Here is a 15328-nt window from a genome sequence, read left to right as displayed (position 1 = left end):
TTTATCGCCAATCTCTCAGATAAGGGGCTCACGTGAAGCAATCCTTGCCGTGCTCACATTCCAGTCTTCTAACAGCAGACCATGGAGCTTTCCCACCTTATAAGGATGAGTTTCACTGCTCATTTGAAAGGTGCTGCAATCGCTTTAAATGATTTCACAGCCTGAGTATTGCAGAAGGAAAGGTACCTGGTACCCGCCCTTCTGGATTAGCCAGCAACCTGGCATTCCTGGGGAGCCATTCTGTGCGCCTGAGCAAAAAGCATTTGGAAGGCTATATTACTTACATACTTCTATTTTTTGTAGGTAGATTTTTGTCCTGCTCCCAGCCTAAGCCAGTGGTGGCTGCAGTTAATGCAGCAAGTCAGAAAATTTATGCAGTGAATCAGGAATTTTCTTCATAGATGGGAATTCACTTTCCCCAAAGTCCGCTCTCCTCGCTGGTGGTTGAACTCCAGGCTCTGAGCGCATGTCTGCTACTGGTGCCTGAAAAACAAGCACACTAATGTGCTTCTACAGAGAAGAACCCCAAAGCATTTATTTTTTACTATGTGTGAAGAAAATTGGAATGTGAATGTATCAGCAAAATAAGCATTGTCATATAAAATGAAGCAGAGAAACCAGATGCTCTGTCTCCCTCTTTACGCAAAGCAAAAAGTAAGCGTCCCCAAAAACACCAAACGGTCCCTGCTGTGTGGAGACCGGGCTACCTGTTCAGACTTTAATGCAATAAAGTGGTCACTGTAAAATATACCAAATACGCAGTTCAGCCTTTTTTTTTTTTTTTTTTTTTTGCTTTCCTTGTGGTTTTTTTTGTTTGCTTGGAGGGGGGTTGTTTGTTTGTTTGTTTGTTTTTTCCCAGTTTTCAGGTTAGAAACTCCCTTCCTGGCTTTTTATTTGAACATCAGAGCTGCAACAGTGGGCAATGCCCTATAGACTGTTTCATCACAGGCCATGCTGCTCTCGCCAGGCTTCCTATTTCTCACAAGCCAGGGAAAGCTCAAGGGCAGCGCTGCGGAGGGCGACAGGCTCCTCTCCCACTGCTGGGTGGATGTCGGGCTGTGCGGTGCTGTCCTGAGGGAGCTCAGCTGGTCCCTCCTTTCCCCCCTCTGCGTTTTCCTTCCAGATCCACCTGTGTGAGGTTCCTCAGTAGGGCAGGCCAGGAAGGGCCAAGGACAGACCTCGGGGGTTACACGGAGTGGCAGGGAGACAGGAGGGTTATCACTGGGTGGGAGCGAGGGCGGATTGGAGAGGTTGGAGGCAAGTGTCCAACTCCAACTGCTTCAGCCAAGACCAACGCCAGGAGAAGAGGAGGTTATTTTTAATTAAACGAACAACAGAGAAGGACCCATGATATTGTTCTTGAATGGGAACTATTTAAAGGAATAAATCATCACCATGGAAACAGGGAGCCTTGCCAGCGCAAGGCAGGAAATTAAGTTCAGTGAGAGATACCCGAGGAATTTTCATCCATGATAATAGCAGTAACTGCTCATTTTGGAGTTGCACGTTAGGGCCAGGGGACCCCAAGTTGCCCTCCTGAGCCCACGGAGCATGAGGGAGTTGATCGACCCAGGCGGTTGTGGTGGGATGCAGCACTTCTGCAAGGTTACCCACCAGCACCACGTGCGCCTGAGGTGGGACGCGAGGAAGAACAGAGCCTGCAAGAGGGCTTTGGGAAGTAAAATTAACTACACAGGGATTACACCAAAATGAATCCCGAGGCCTTGAAAGCCTTGAAACGTGTTATCAGCCTGGCTGCTTTTCTAAGTCTTGATTAGATCCAAAGGACTGTTCTTTATCTAAGAGGCAAGGACAAGAGCTTAGCTGAAAGGCAACAATCCTTTCATCCCATTTAGGAGTTTCTTACATCTCCCACACTCATCCTACCACTATAGGCAAGATATGGATGCCCCACTCTTGTCTCTTGCAATTGCTAATCAAAAATGGGCCTCCTAATTGCATAGGATGGCTTATATACCTTACACAAACCTATTGGCATCTAGCCTTCCTCCCTGTGCTGTGAGGGATGTTGGCTCCTGAGTACATCTTTTCACTCGGTATGTTTTTGGCCTTTTTTGAGCCATTTCCATGCTCAATCTGGACAGTGTCATCTCCACTGCACTTGAAGTCAAGCAGGATATATAGGCAGCTGCCCCACATTGTTCTTTATTGGGTGCTTCTTCAATGCAATTCCAACTATGTCTGAGCCTGCAGACAGAACCAAAGTTGAAGGCATAGAAAACCCAGAAAAGAAAAATCCAATTATGCAAAACAAACTGGAGAAATGACAGCAGCAGTACTCCAGGTAGCAATATGGTGGCAAGAAGGCTTAGGGAAGCCTGAATGAGCAGCACCACCAACATGGGAGGAGCCAGCAGCCCCCAGCCTCACTTGAGAGCAAGTGTATCTGGTCTCCTTGACACTTATCTTAATATTTAATTTTGTGACAGGAAACTGTCCTGGGTTGAGTGAGTGGTGGAGTTTTTTGGTGGCAGGGGAGGGGGCTATCGGGGTGGCCCCCTGTGAGAAGCTTCTCGAAGCTCCCCCAGCTCCATGTCAGCTCCACTTCTGTTTGGAAAATTGAGCCAATCGGCTGCGCCTCTGCGATAACGTATTTAAGAAGGGACGTGGTGACGGGCAGGGGGACTGGTGAGGAGGAGTTGCTGCAGCTGCGTGAACATCAAGGTCAGTGGAGGAACGGAGGAAGAAAGGAGGGGGGAGGTGTGCCGGAGCAGAGACCCCCCTGTATCCTGTGGTGAGACGGCAGGGCGGCCCCCCCTGCCACCCATGGATATCTACGGTGGAGCAGACATTCATTTACGGCCTGTGGCTTCTGCTTGCCTGATCAAGGTTCTGTGCCCGAAGAAGGCCGGGGTCTCATGGGAAAAGGCAGCCCCGCTGCTGTAATTCAGCGCTGGGAGGATTGCAGCATGTGGGGGAGTCCCACGCCGGAGCAGCTCGGGAAGGGCTGCAGCCGTGGGAGGGAATCCAGTCGGAGGAAGTTAGTGACCCCTGACGGAGCAGTGTGGGGAACGCTGCGGCCCATGGGAGGAACTCATGTCGGAGAAAGTTTGTGGTGGACTGTCTGCTGTGAGAGGGGACCACGATGGAGCAGGGGGGAACAAGTTCCGGACACTCCCCTCACCGAAGATGAAGGAAGTGGCAGCGCTGACTGCACCCCCCATTCCCTGCCCCTGCGCCACTGGGGGAGGGGGTAGAGATATCGGGAGCAGAGCTGAGCCCGGGAAGAAGGGAGGGGTGGGGGGAAGGTGTTCTCAAGATGTGGCAATGCTTCTCACTGTCCTACTCTGTTACGTGTTGTTAGTGTCTGTAATACATGTATATTCTTTTTTTCTTCCCCTAACGAGTCTGCCTCTTGCTCGTGATCATAAAGGGGGATTTTTCCCCATCCCAGTCCTATCTCGAACCCCAAGCCTGGCTCTCTGTCCCTTCTCATTGCCGGAGGGGAAGGGAGAGAGAGCTGCTGCATTGTGGTTGGCTGCCAATCAGGCCCAAACCACGACAGTTTTTGGCGCCCAACGTGGGGCTTAAACCCTACGACCCTGAGATTAAGAGTCTCGTGCCCTACTGACTGAGCTAGCCGGGCTCAGTCTATCCATCACTCCTGCATGAAAACCAGTCTGCAGCGATGGCACTGGTGACCTCAGAAGTGACCTTGGTCTAAGTAGCCTTCATCTGCCTACGAGTCAGCCTGGAGGCTTGCTGTCCTGAGCACGTGTCTGAAGGCAGCTTGAAATTCATCTTGAGCAGCAGCTCAAAATCCATCTTGAGCAGCAGCTCTTGGGTGTGATGCAAAAACTTTCTCTGTGGTCAGCACTTTCATGGGATCTAATGCCAGTTGCAGATCCCGGGATTAGTCCTTGGTGGATTTCCTCCAGGTGAGCTGAGCAGAGCTGGGGAACCTGTTGCCTCTGAGAAGCAGCCGGTTTGTTAGGTGCCTAAATGTGGGGGGGGGGGGGGGGGGAATGTCCTTGACTTCAACAATCTCGTCGAGCATCTCCTCTCTTTTTATGGGACCAGCCACCCCACAAACACCCACACCAGAGCGCCTGTGTTGGTCCTTGGGGTAGCTGGGCTGTGGTTGCCAGCCCCAAGCCAAGAAGGCAGCAGACCAGACGGAGGCTAATATTACTCTTCCCAGAGGTTCAGTAGGTCACTGCTTCATCCTGTGAGCGACTCCAGATTTCAGGGCAGTGAGAGAATTGTTTATATTGGCTACTTGTACGAATGCTGAAAAAAAAAAAAAAGAGTATTATGGGACTTCTGTTCTTTAATTCCAAAAAGAAATCAAACATGTCTAGACTGTTGCATGTATGTGGCTTTCTTCCAGGCTTCTCCCACCTGGAGCAATAAGCAGGCTGGAAATTCTCCACAAAAGAGTTTTCAACACCCATTTAAAAATGCTCTCACCCCGTGCACGCTAGCTGGTATCGACCAGCCAAATCCTATTAGGAGGCAACATCAGATGGGAAAAAAGCTTTCAGGCGCAGGTCACAGAAAGCCTCTGTGGTTTCCTCCCTCCCTTTGCACAGAGGGGGACTGAGGAACTGGCTGGCAGGTCGCCCACGGCCCGGGCCCGGGCAGCACAGGGGGATGTGGGGAGGCTGTGGGGACAGCGGCCACGCACCCACCCCATGGGACACGCGCTGCCCTCCCTCCTCCCACCGCAGACCCGTCCCGAGGGACTCACCCCTGCGTCAGACAATGTGAAACAGGGCTGCAGTTCAGGCATGGGGGGGGGTTTGTTGTTGTTATCCGGTGAACTTCGAAATTGGTGCTGACAAGAGATGTCAGAGCTGGTTGTGGAGAAAGACATTTTCCCCTGAGCTAGGAAACTGCCCTAGTTTAGATTTCATTCACATCAGTTCACCGAGGAGCCGCGATGGCAGAGGAGGGGGAGGACCAGCAGTCGGGGAGCGGGTGCTCTGCCCTGGCAGCCTATCCAGCCTCTCCTCTTTGATAAGGCTGACAGCCAGGGAGGTAGGAGGGTTGTGGGAAACAATTAGCAGAAGAGACAAGGGAATTGCCATGCTGATTGAAGCCTGAGGTCTACCTCATCTGGCAGCAGCCCCGGCGAGGCGGTTCAGAGGGAAGTGGAGAATCGTGTGGTCAGGCAGGCGCAAGACTGTCAGGTACCTTCAGTCAGTCTTGGCCTTTTGTCCGGTTTCCAGAATCTCATAAACACTGAAGCTCAAGCTACCATGCCTTATGGTGTGTTCATCTTCTTGCCAAGGTTACCAGTCCCTGACTTTTCATTCTTTCCCATCTTATTGAGGGCAAGATCCTTCTTAACCCAGCACTGTAGACATTTGTGCAGCAGAGGCTGAGGTCAGACACGAAAATACCTGCATATCCAGTCAGAGAGGGGAACAACCACAGGAGCTGGCTCCAGAAAGCTGCAGGGCCCCGCCCCATCCCCTCCCTTTTCTTAGCAGATCTGTAGAGCTACCTTCAACTGGTTTCCCTGCAGGTCCTTAACTCAAAGTCTTAATGCTTTGCCACCATCACCAGCATCCAGCCTTTCCAGAGCTGCCAGGGGCATGGGTAGAGGGTTTAGCCCCGCGTGGAGAAGAGGCAGTGGCTTTCGCACTTCTCTAGTCCAAAAAAAGTCCAGATCATGTAACTTTCTGGACATGATGCAAAAGACAAATATTTGAGAGAGGTTTGGAGAGATCTGCTGCCACAATGGTGAAGAGCTTCTGAACTCAGACAGCAAGTTTAGTCTCTGTGTGAAATATTGCTTAGCGCTGGTGGAATGTCACTACACAGCAGCAGGGTGTAAGTAGGTCTAGATCATCAGACAGGAATCTTTTTAAAGCTATAAAACTTGAAATAAACAGAGACCTGGGGTCAGACTGGGCCAGTTCCCCAGGGCTGGGGTCTGTGAAAGAAGAGCCCCCTGCTCAGGAGGGGGGTGCTGGGCCCGTCTGCTGGCAACCTGCTCTGCCTGACTCCGCATGGAGCTGGGGTTGGTCTGCACGGCTGAGACACCAGCCCCACAGGCAGGCTGGGCAGCCCTGGTCCTGCACATACACTTTACGGAGCTGCTAGCAGCTTTTCACAAGGCATAGAGGCAGAGGGGATCCCTACCTGGCGTTTTTTGACTATGTGCGCTGCAGGCAGGTGAGGAGAGGGGCTTGGACTGTGCCCACGTTCATTGCCCTGAGTCCCCCTCCACCAGACGAGGGCTGCCCCCGCCGTGCTTCACCACCAACCCACAAGTCCCCAGGCTCAACCCTTGGCCAGCGATGTTTTATTTCCCAAGAGAGTCTGTGTGCTCCAGCCTGAGCGCAGAGCCCTGTACCTCCCGGCCGGGTGCGGTGGCCGGCACCGCGGCACGCAGGCTGCGGAGCGCCGGGGTGGAAGGGGCTGCCCACACCGTGGGTCACAGCACCTGCCCGAATGCCAGCAGAGGTGTTGGGGGCAGGAGCCCCCACCCTGCCCGCCCCAGGGGAGGAGGGGACCGTCCCTGCCCGCCCGGCACCGCGCACAGGCTGGTGACGGTGCTGGTGGTCTGTGTCTCTCCCCCCTTTGACCTCCGGCGCTGCGTAAAAGCAGAAGCAGCCGCCCCTTGGCAGGCCCCAGCAGCGGGGGGAGCGGGGAGCCGTCCTCCCCAGCTACCTGTGACCGCAGGGTGGTCCGAGACCCACCGTGCCCCAGCTCCCTGCTGCTCCGGGGGTGCCCCCTGCCCGCCGGGGCCAGCGTGCTACTGACCACTGGGGACAGGCTGGCCGGGGCGGGAGGGAGGGACGGGAGCCCTTTCTCCCCCGCGGGATGCTCATACCTGTGCGTTTCCTCCTCCTATAGCAGGGCCAGCTCCTCTGCCGGGGTGGAGGCCACCCCAGTTTGGCAGCAGCTGGGATCTCTGACACAGGAGGAAGACACAGACCGCAGATGGGCTGTGTGGGAGCAGACGTTTCCCAGCTGGCGGAGCTGACAGCTCTTTGGCGGATGGATAACACTGCGGTTACAGATACGCTATGTCCAATCAGCTGCTCATGTATAATTCAAGATGTATGTGGTGACATGCTTTAAGCCCTATAGAAGAATCCAAGATATGTATGAGATTACCAAGTACTTACTTCGACGGGGTATCGTGGCCCACTGCCTCGGTGGCATCCTCATGCTCAGCACCAGCCGTATCCCCCATCCGGCACTGCTCCTCTGCCACAGTGATTTTCCATGGCTAGGAGCAACCTGGACAGAACAAGGCAAGGAGCGGGTAATTATCATCATCATCTAAAAATTACTTCTGTGGGGAGCTGAGTAATTTGATCAGATATGTCTATCTTCTACTGACTGCCCAGGGCCAAGCACACTGCTTTCTTCACCAGCAGGACATCGTCTTGTTAATATTACATGAGTTATAAAAGGATAAACGAGTGATACCTATCATTTGATTCCATTTCCTGCATGGAAAAAAAAAAAAATTAGATTTATTTAAGAAAAGAAGAACAACTGAAATATTATTCATCACAGAGTGCTCCACTGGGAAATCTTGCAGAGCAAAGGAGAAAAAGCCAAGCTCCAGAGTCAGCTCTTGGAGTTAAAGTAATAAAATTTCTCCAGGAACATTCATAGATCTCTCACTAATGCTAATTCAGCCTCTTCCTCTGTTTATGCAATGATGAATTCTCTGACTGATTAAATCAATTTCCCCATGATACTTTTCACAAGAAGGAAACTTAAATCAAGTACCTCAAGCTGCTACTGTCCAGAGATGAACCGATAACGAACTGTATAATAAACTTAGTGAACATCACCACAACTGTTTAGTGAATTATTTTACTATTTCTCAAAGAGTTTGAACGCTACTGTTGAAGCATAACACAGAATGGATTCTGCAGTCAAAGTATCTGTATAGCCTGTCCTTCCTCAGCCTGTTGCCATATAGAACCGGACGCTTCCATGGGTTATTCTCCAGAGAGCTGTCTGTGCTCATAGATTTGAAAACATCAATTAAAGATTGGACTAACAAGAAGTGGCACGATCTCAGTGCAGAGCTCCGAGCGGCCCCTCAGAAACAGGATTCAATGATGTTATGGTCAAATTTGCACCATTATCGGTCTCTTTCCCTTCTCCTCATCTGGCTATCATTTAGTACAGGCAAAACTCCTGCTGCCGCCTGGCAGAGCACGGGCTGAGCAGCACAAGGGGCAGGGGAACAGTGGAAAGAATCACAGCCTGCCTCAGAAAGAAAACGGGCTGAAAGGGGCTTTTCTCTTTGTACGCAAGGCAAATACAGCTTTCACATGAATCTGAAAAGCAGGCAACCAGACCCGGCAGCTGCAGGACCTTAGGAATGGCACGTGTGGCCTTAACGTAGCCTCTGATGGATGCATGCAGCCTCGTTACCTGAGATGACATTTGAAATGCTTTTTCAGGAGTTCCTCTCTTTACTTGCCTCTCCAGTACATCAGGCAGGTGCAGGTTCACCTCTGCAGAACATTATGCGTCGCACCATTAACTTCCAGCAGGAAACTGGGCTGTTTAATGCAAGATTTACAGGGACAGATGTCTGTAGTGCTGAAGCCTCTGTGGTACAGCTGCAGAAGAGTCAGCATCGCGCAGCCACCCAGCCACAGCGCGGCAAGCAAACTTTTCTATTTGTGAAAAACCCCCAGGTTTGACTTGTGCTGCAACAGCCAAGGCGATAAATTAAATGCATGAATTGTTGGAACTGATTGGAGTCTGGTTTCATTTAATTATCCTAAAAGATGTTAGGAAAAAGTAACACTGAGTTCCCTGCTTTATACCCCTCAACCACGTAAATTCCTGCTTTTCTGGCCGTTTCCTTCCCATACCCAAGTCCCCCAGGTCTCTGTTTCCCCCACCCGTGCCATGCCATGCCATGCCATCCATGGTTTATGTCTCCTTTTACTCCACCAGCTCCTCCCCAGCCCTGTGCTGCCTGCGCCTGCCCGCACTGCTTCGCCAAGGGGAGGAGATCCCCGTGGCCTGTCCGCATGGCGAGGCGGGCACACCTTTCCCCCGAAAGTTGAAAGATGGGGTGAAGTGTAGGGTTCCCATACCCAGCTCCCAGCAGCCAGGGCCATCTCAGGACTCGCACCTTTCCTCTCCCAGAAGCCTGTTAAGAAGCCAGCACAAGTGATAAGTGAGCACAAAGAGATAAAGCCTTGTGATTTATCTTTTATCTAACAGCTATTCTTTTTCTCAAGAGGCCCAGGTTTGGCCTAAATGAGCATGCACTTGGTCCCTCGTAACAAGCAATATCCAGGCTCCTCAGCATCAAAGATACTTTCCTTTGCCAGCATCAGCCCTGATTTGCTTTTGTCAGTCCTGCCCGACCCACCGAGAGGCTGCTCCCATTTGTGCCGCTTCAAGAGTCACCGCCCTGTTGTGTAAGTCAGCTCTTTCATCGCTGGCAGGCCAAGCCTTCCAACTACCGGATCCTTTTATCCTGCCTAGGATGTAAAAGGTAGGGGCTCCTGCACCCTGTGAGTGTGTAAGCGCAGTAGTAAAGCGTTTCCGTACACATCGGTTTAGCGCATGGGGACAGCTCTGCTGGCATCACCGTAAGCCGGCAGCGGCCTTGGGCTCTAACTGGTGCCGCCACCGCAAGCGTGTTTGAACAGTGACCTGGGTGTGTGTGTAAACATATAGCTGTGCAAAAACATATACATGTAAATGAGAACAACCCCAGTCAGTTGAATACATAAAACATTTTTTCCACTTTTGCCTACTCTGTGGAGGGCTGAAGCCTGTGCTGCATGCAGTTCCCTCAAATTAGGCAGGGTCCTGGGGGGCCTCGGCAAGGGCACAGCCCCTGGTGCAATGCCTCAAGCGTGGTCCACCCCTCCACCCCGCTCTCACATCCAGCTCCACACCCCGGCAGTGACCCGAAACCCGGCCTGGCTGGGGGGGCGATGGCCGGAGGAGCCACCCCAGCAGCCTTGAGAGGCACCGTGGGATCTACGTGCGGTGGTGGCTGTCACCTGAGGGTCAGGATTAACGAGACCAAACCTTTGCAAGGCTGAGCCTGGCTGCTGACGGCTCCTCTGGGCGTTCAGCACTGGTTCACTGCCCCGGTGCTGCTTTCTCGGGCGATGCTCTTGGGCTGTTAAACATCTGTGTCTAAGTGGTACATGGCAACAGCCAAGATGTTTGCTCAGTTCCCGTACGGACCCGCGGGTGCCGAGAGGGCCTGGGGTGCCCCAGTGACAGGCCCCATCCTTCTCCCTGCAAACCTTTCCTGATTGTTATGCAAAGGACGTAGCTAAGCTTGAGCGTGCTGCCTGACTGCTAATAAAGATATTAGTAGATATATCAGCATCCATTTCAGGCTCTGTTGCCCACTAAAAGTGTATTTCGTGATCTCCTGCTTGAGGTTAACACGGGTTAGTGCTAAATGCACTGAATGCATAGTGCTCTGCTTTAACAGACAATGCTTGGACCTTTCAGTACCAAAAAGACCTCTCCAGGAGCCCAGGCGTTATTGCAAGTTCTACATTTATCAGCCGAACTTGAAATCTCATAAAATATGCTTAGCTCAACACAGTCTATTTTCTATGCCACTCCCTATCAGTTTGCACTATTAATTAGCTATGATGAGGTTTTCTTGCTTCTTTTTTAGCTCTTGTCCCATATCAAGCCTTCCATCTTTCCGCCAGTGCTGAAAGCAAGCCAACGGGACCGGAATTAGGTCAGCCCATTTCCACAGCTGCTTCCCAGTCCCCCAGCGCTCCCCTGAGCTCCAAGGCTGATTAACTAAACACCCCCCCCCCCCACATCAGTGGTTCGGAGAGCTCTCCGCGTGGTTAGCTGAAAACTCCCGAATGCAAATTACCTGCTCCTGCTGGTTTGAAGATGCCCAGCAAGAGCAGCAGCTGCTTCTCGGCTTCCCTGCTGGGGGGGCATCTCGCCCAGGGATCCCGCAGGCGCGGGGCGCAGCACTGCCCACCCTGTGCTACCGCGGGCAAACTGCGCCTTCAGCTAACCCTGCGCAAGCAACAGGCTCCTCCTGACCCACATTTAACTGAATCCTCTTTTCTCGCCCTTTATTCCATTTTTTTCTTTAGGACCTTTGTTTCCCTCATTACTTGCCCACATTTCCTCATTTTTAATTCATATTTATTGCAGTGAACTTCCTCTTTTCACTGTTTGCGAATTATAAATATGTATTTTACTACTGTATTTACTGCCCCTGAACCCAAGCTCATTTGCAAACCCAGCTCTCTTGGTGTGGCTTTTGGACTTTAAGTCAGGGCTGGAGGGAAACAAGCCACAGCTACCCTAGCAGCTGCATTATATGCTGCTGCTGGCAGCAGTGAAATGGGGGTTTTGCATCTTGAAACCAAATTCGAGGGTGCCACACCAAGTGGTACCAGAGAGGGAGGGAAATGGCAGCCCAGCGACTCCCCTCCCGCCGTGAACCACTCCTCCACAGGACAATGCTTCTGTGGAAAAGCCTCCCCCCTTCCCCCTGACGACAGGAGGCAGAGCATCCCCCTCCCAGCCTGGCTCCAACCTTCTGGGGTTCTCCCCATGAGGGAACAAGCCGACTAACCCAGGAGAAACCCACCAGCTTTCCACCAGCTTTGGAAGTCGCAGCGGTTCCCAGGGGAAGCCCGGCAGCGCGCAGTGCCGGTCTCCAGACCCGAGAAGAGGTTTCCCCTCTGCAGCAGTTTCATACTAGCAGATCTCGGCTACTCATGAAACCATCAGCCACCTTCTTACTCAGTTTTCTGTTCAAAATATTGTGGGGTTTTTTTGTTTGTTTCTTATTTTTTTTTTCTCCCCAGCTCCACACAGATTAAATCCTTCCTTTTAGACAACATAATTGTCGTATAGTATGATCAGCTGAGGATTTAATTTGGTTTAAACTTCACAAATGTAATCAGCTAAGCAATACTGACTTTAAGTTCTATAATAATTTTCATCTGGCAAGAGTAAGACTAAAGTAGACATGCCCTTGGGCTGGAAACAAACACTGGCTTTAGAAACTACAGCATAAGACTGCAGAAACATCAAAGGTATTTCAGGCCCGGCAGCAGGAGACCTCAAGATGTGTCACTCAGTGAAACCTTCCGATGTTTGTGAAGATTTTCAATTTAAGAGCATAGCAAAGTGATTAATGAGCCATTACTCCTGCTGTCTGCTGCAATTTGTGTGTCTCTAGCAAGGCGATCTACTGTCCCAACATGTTCATTAACTGCTGGGAAGGTGGGCCACAAAAGATCTGTATCTTTTGCTTCTGTATCATTAGTGGAGGGAATGAGAAAGTACGCCTTTCCTGGCCAGATACATGGGAGATGAAAGGTGAAGAGCCCTTGTGTTGGGTGACAAACGGCAAAAGTTTTTACTTTAAAAGTATGTGTAAGTAAATAGAAATCTCCATCTAAGGCTGTAAATTGCTTCCAGTGTTCCACAGACAGATTATCCTACTCAGTCAGCCATTTAGGAATTCAAAACATTGCTACAGACTTTCCCAGCTTAAAAATAAGTCTTCCACATCATCAGAAACATGTACGAGCTAAAAAAAGCTGCTTTATGGAAAGACTGGAGATCTGCCCCGCCTGACATACTGCATCAACTCCCAGTTCTCACCCTGAATTAAAGGAAATACAGGACGGCCGCTGGCGTTCTCCCCGTGTGCAGGTAAGCACATCGCACGGCAGAGTCCGCATCTGTGAAAGGCAAAACTTGGGACTACTGAAAGTTTAAAGAGGGCTTATAAACAGCTCAGCGCATGTACTTCCCTTCACTCCAAGACTGTTGAAGCCTAGATCATCTTTCCTTTCTCTCCCTCCAAAGCTTAGATAGGTAGAAAAGTCTGCTTCCCCATGCTTTGGAGAAAATGGTATTCGAGGGTATAATCCCACGCGAGGAAATGCCAGATCTGGCTGTAATATACTGGAAATGTCACTGGAGCAAAGAGTATTGCAACATCCTGAACTAGGGACAGTTTCATTTTTGCTTTCTAGGCACCCAACACCGCAAAACTGTCTAGACCCTGGAGGGAAGAAAAAGGTACAGGGCTCCTCTAGGAGCCACAGAAACCTCAGGAAGGGGAAGAACAAGTTAGAGGAGACTCTTGCCTTGGAGTTCTCTGTTCCTCCTGCAAGGATGCATTAGTTTTCTTCCCTCATTTGAACAAGCTGCATAAAGATCACCCTGAAATGAAGTCCCAAAACCTCCCTCCACGGTTCAAAGGCAAACATGAACTAAATCTGAAGTGGTTTCCTCTAGGGATCTTTCTTCAGCACGTCCCAGGTAATAAGGAAGCTAAACCAGGCCACTGTCCAAAAAAAAATTTAAAAATTAAAAAAAAAAAAAAAAAAAAAAAGAGACAGAATCAACTGGTCAGTCAGGGGCAACCTCACTGCTGACAGCCCCTGGCTTTGTCCCTGGGGGCTGCAGCCCGCAGGAGTGAGGGGGTGAGGCACCCCCGGCCAGCCCGCTCAGCGCTGCGAGGCGCGGTTTGGCTTCTCGCCTTTACAGCTCCGCGGCCTTCAGCTGCCCAAGCTCAGCGGTGGTAAGTCACTTCTGCTAACACACTGCTTGGGCCTTTAGGAGCCAGGTTTGGAAGCAAGGGATGAACATTTATTCAGAACCTAATGGGTATGCAGGGTATTGAGGTTTTGTTGTTTGCTTCTTTTAAAATACATTTTAACTTCTTTCCGCTTCCCTGACAGAATTCAGTTCTGAAACTCATGCTGTTTCTCCTTCTGCTGTATATCCACATTTTAAAGAGTTCAAAATACATCTCATGAGTATTTAACCTTAAATGCTGAGCTAAAGCCAAAAAGCTTTAAAAAGATGCATCAGGATTTCCTCAAAGCAAATTTTGTTTCAGAAAAGCAGAACTCAACCCTCTTAGTCTTTGCTCTGGAAGCAGGACACTTAGACACAAGATTTTCCCCAAAAGCATATGGTTTGACCATTTTGAAGTGACCAGAATGCAAACCCTACGAGCACGTAGGAGCTGGTGGTTTCAGCTGTTAATGCTGCTGTAAGCAGCCGTGGTTTGTGAAACACAAGGCTGCAGACCACTGACTCATAGTAGTGTGGTCCCAGGGGTAGGTTCTACCTAGAAATGAGCAACTCCTGTAGCATCCGATCATGAAAGCGCTAGGTGTATAAGCCAGAGGCATCGCCTGGCCATGAAGGACCTGGTCCCCCATCAAAAGTTCAAATTCAGGCAGTTTTTGCCTATTTATAGGAACATACAACATGTTTTTACTCATTCGTACCACCTACTTCCAAACAGCCAGTGTGCAACCAGCAGCTTCAGCAACTGGGCAACTCCAGTTGGCATTAAAAGCAGCAGCAATGCCAACCCACATCTGTGCAGCAGCTCCAGCTGTAGGACAGCGTAGGTGCTGGCCAACACTCGAGACTAGAACTGAACAGAACAATATTCATGACACAGAAAAGCTGAGCCTGCCAGTCATATCCCAGAACAAACAGCTCACTGGCTTGGGCACTCATTTAGGAGGTTAGTATTAAGTGTCTACATAATAATAATAATAATAATAATAATAATAATAATAATAATAATAATAATAATAATAATAATAATAATAATAATAATAATAAATCATACACACTCTGCCCGATTTGAAATGGACAATTCTCCCATGATCCAGGCAGATGGGATGCATACAAGGTTGCGCCAGCATCTCTTTCTCGCTCTCTGGACCAAAGATCACATGAAGTGGAGAAGGGAGAAAGAAACCTCTAGCGTTTTTTCAGCAAACTATGAACTGGCAGAGCTGGGCTCAAGGCCCTGCTCCAGTATTTGCAGAATTGTTGCCATTTCCTTTCCCCTTTGTGTGTCAGACAGAAGAACAAATCCCGCTCCTGAATAATGCAATAGGCTGATGCTCAGGATGCTTTGGACACTCACGTGAAAGGCAGGAGATCCAAGATCTAGTCCTTGATTTGAATCACGCAGAGTACAAACATCAGATTCAGATTGCTGATTTCCTATGGCAACACAACACACCGACATTTCTTCTGAGATTTTACTGCTTTTGACCTGCACAACCACTGAGGACAACTTTGGCAAACCTCACATCTGCCATAACCAGTCGTGTTTCGGTTTTTTTTTTTTGGTTGGGATTTTTGTTGTTGGTTCCCCCCTCCAAAGAATTGCCATTTTCTCAGCAGGTGTTTGAAACAGAGTTCTTGTTCATACTGGCACAGCATTAGCTGGGCTAATTAGTGCACCCCGACACAGCTGCAGGAGTGCACTGATGCCTTCTATAAATTACATATGTGCTAGAATTCACTTATTAAAGAATTCCTGAAGAACTATGGGCATATGCACATAGTAATTCAGTTC

At 50.1% G+C, this 15328-nt stretch overlaps 1 non-coding gene across 1 annotated transcript; it reads right to left on the bottom strand.

The window, feature by feature from the left end:
- Nucleotides 1-3533: 3533 nt before the first annotated feature.
- TRNAK-CUU lies at nucleotides 3534-3607 on the bottom strand. The gene has a single exon. It is a non-coding gene; the product is annotated as a tRNA-Lys (tRNA).
- Between the last annotated feature and the right edge of the window lie 11721 nt (nucleotides 3608-15328).

Source organism: Tyto alba, unplaced genomic scaffold (assembly GCF_018691265.1).
Source record: "Tyto alba isolate M040663 unplaced genomic scaffold, T.alba_DEE_v4.0 Super-Scaffold_18, whole genome shotgun sequence".
NCBI lineage: Eukaryota > Metazoa > Chordata > Aves > Strigiformes > Tytonidae > Tyto > Tyto alba.
The sequence above is the reverse complement of the archived record's forward strand: the minus strand, read 5'-3'. Positions and strand labels throughout refer to the sequence as shown.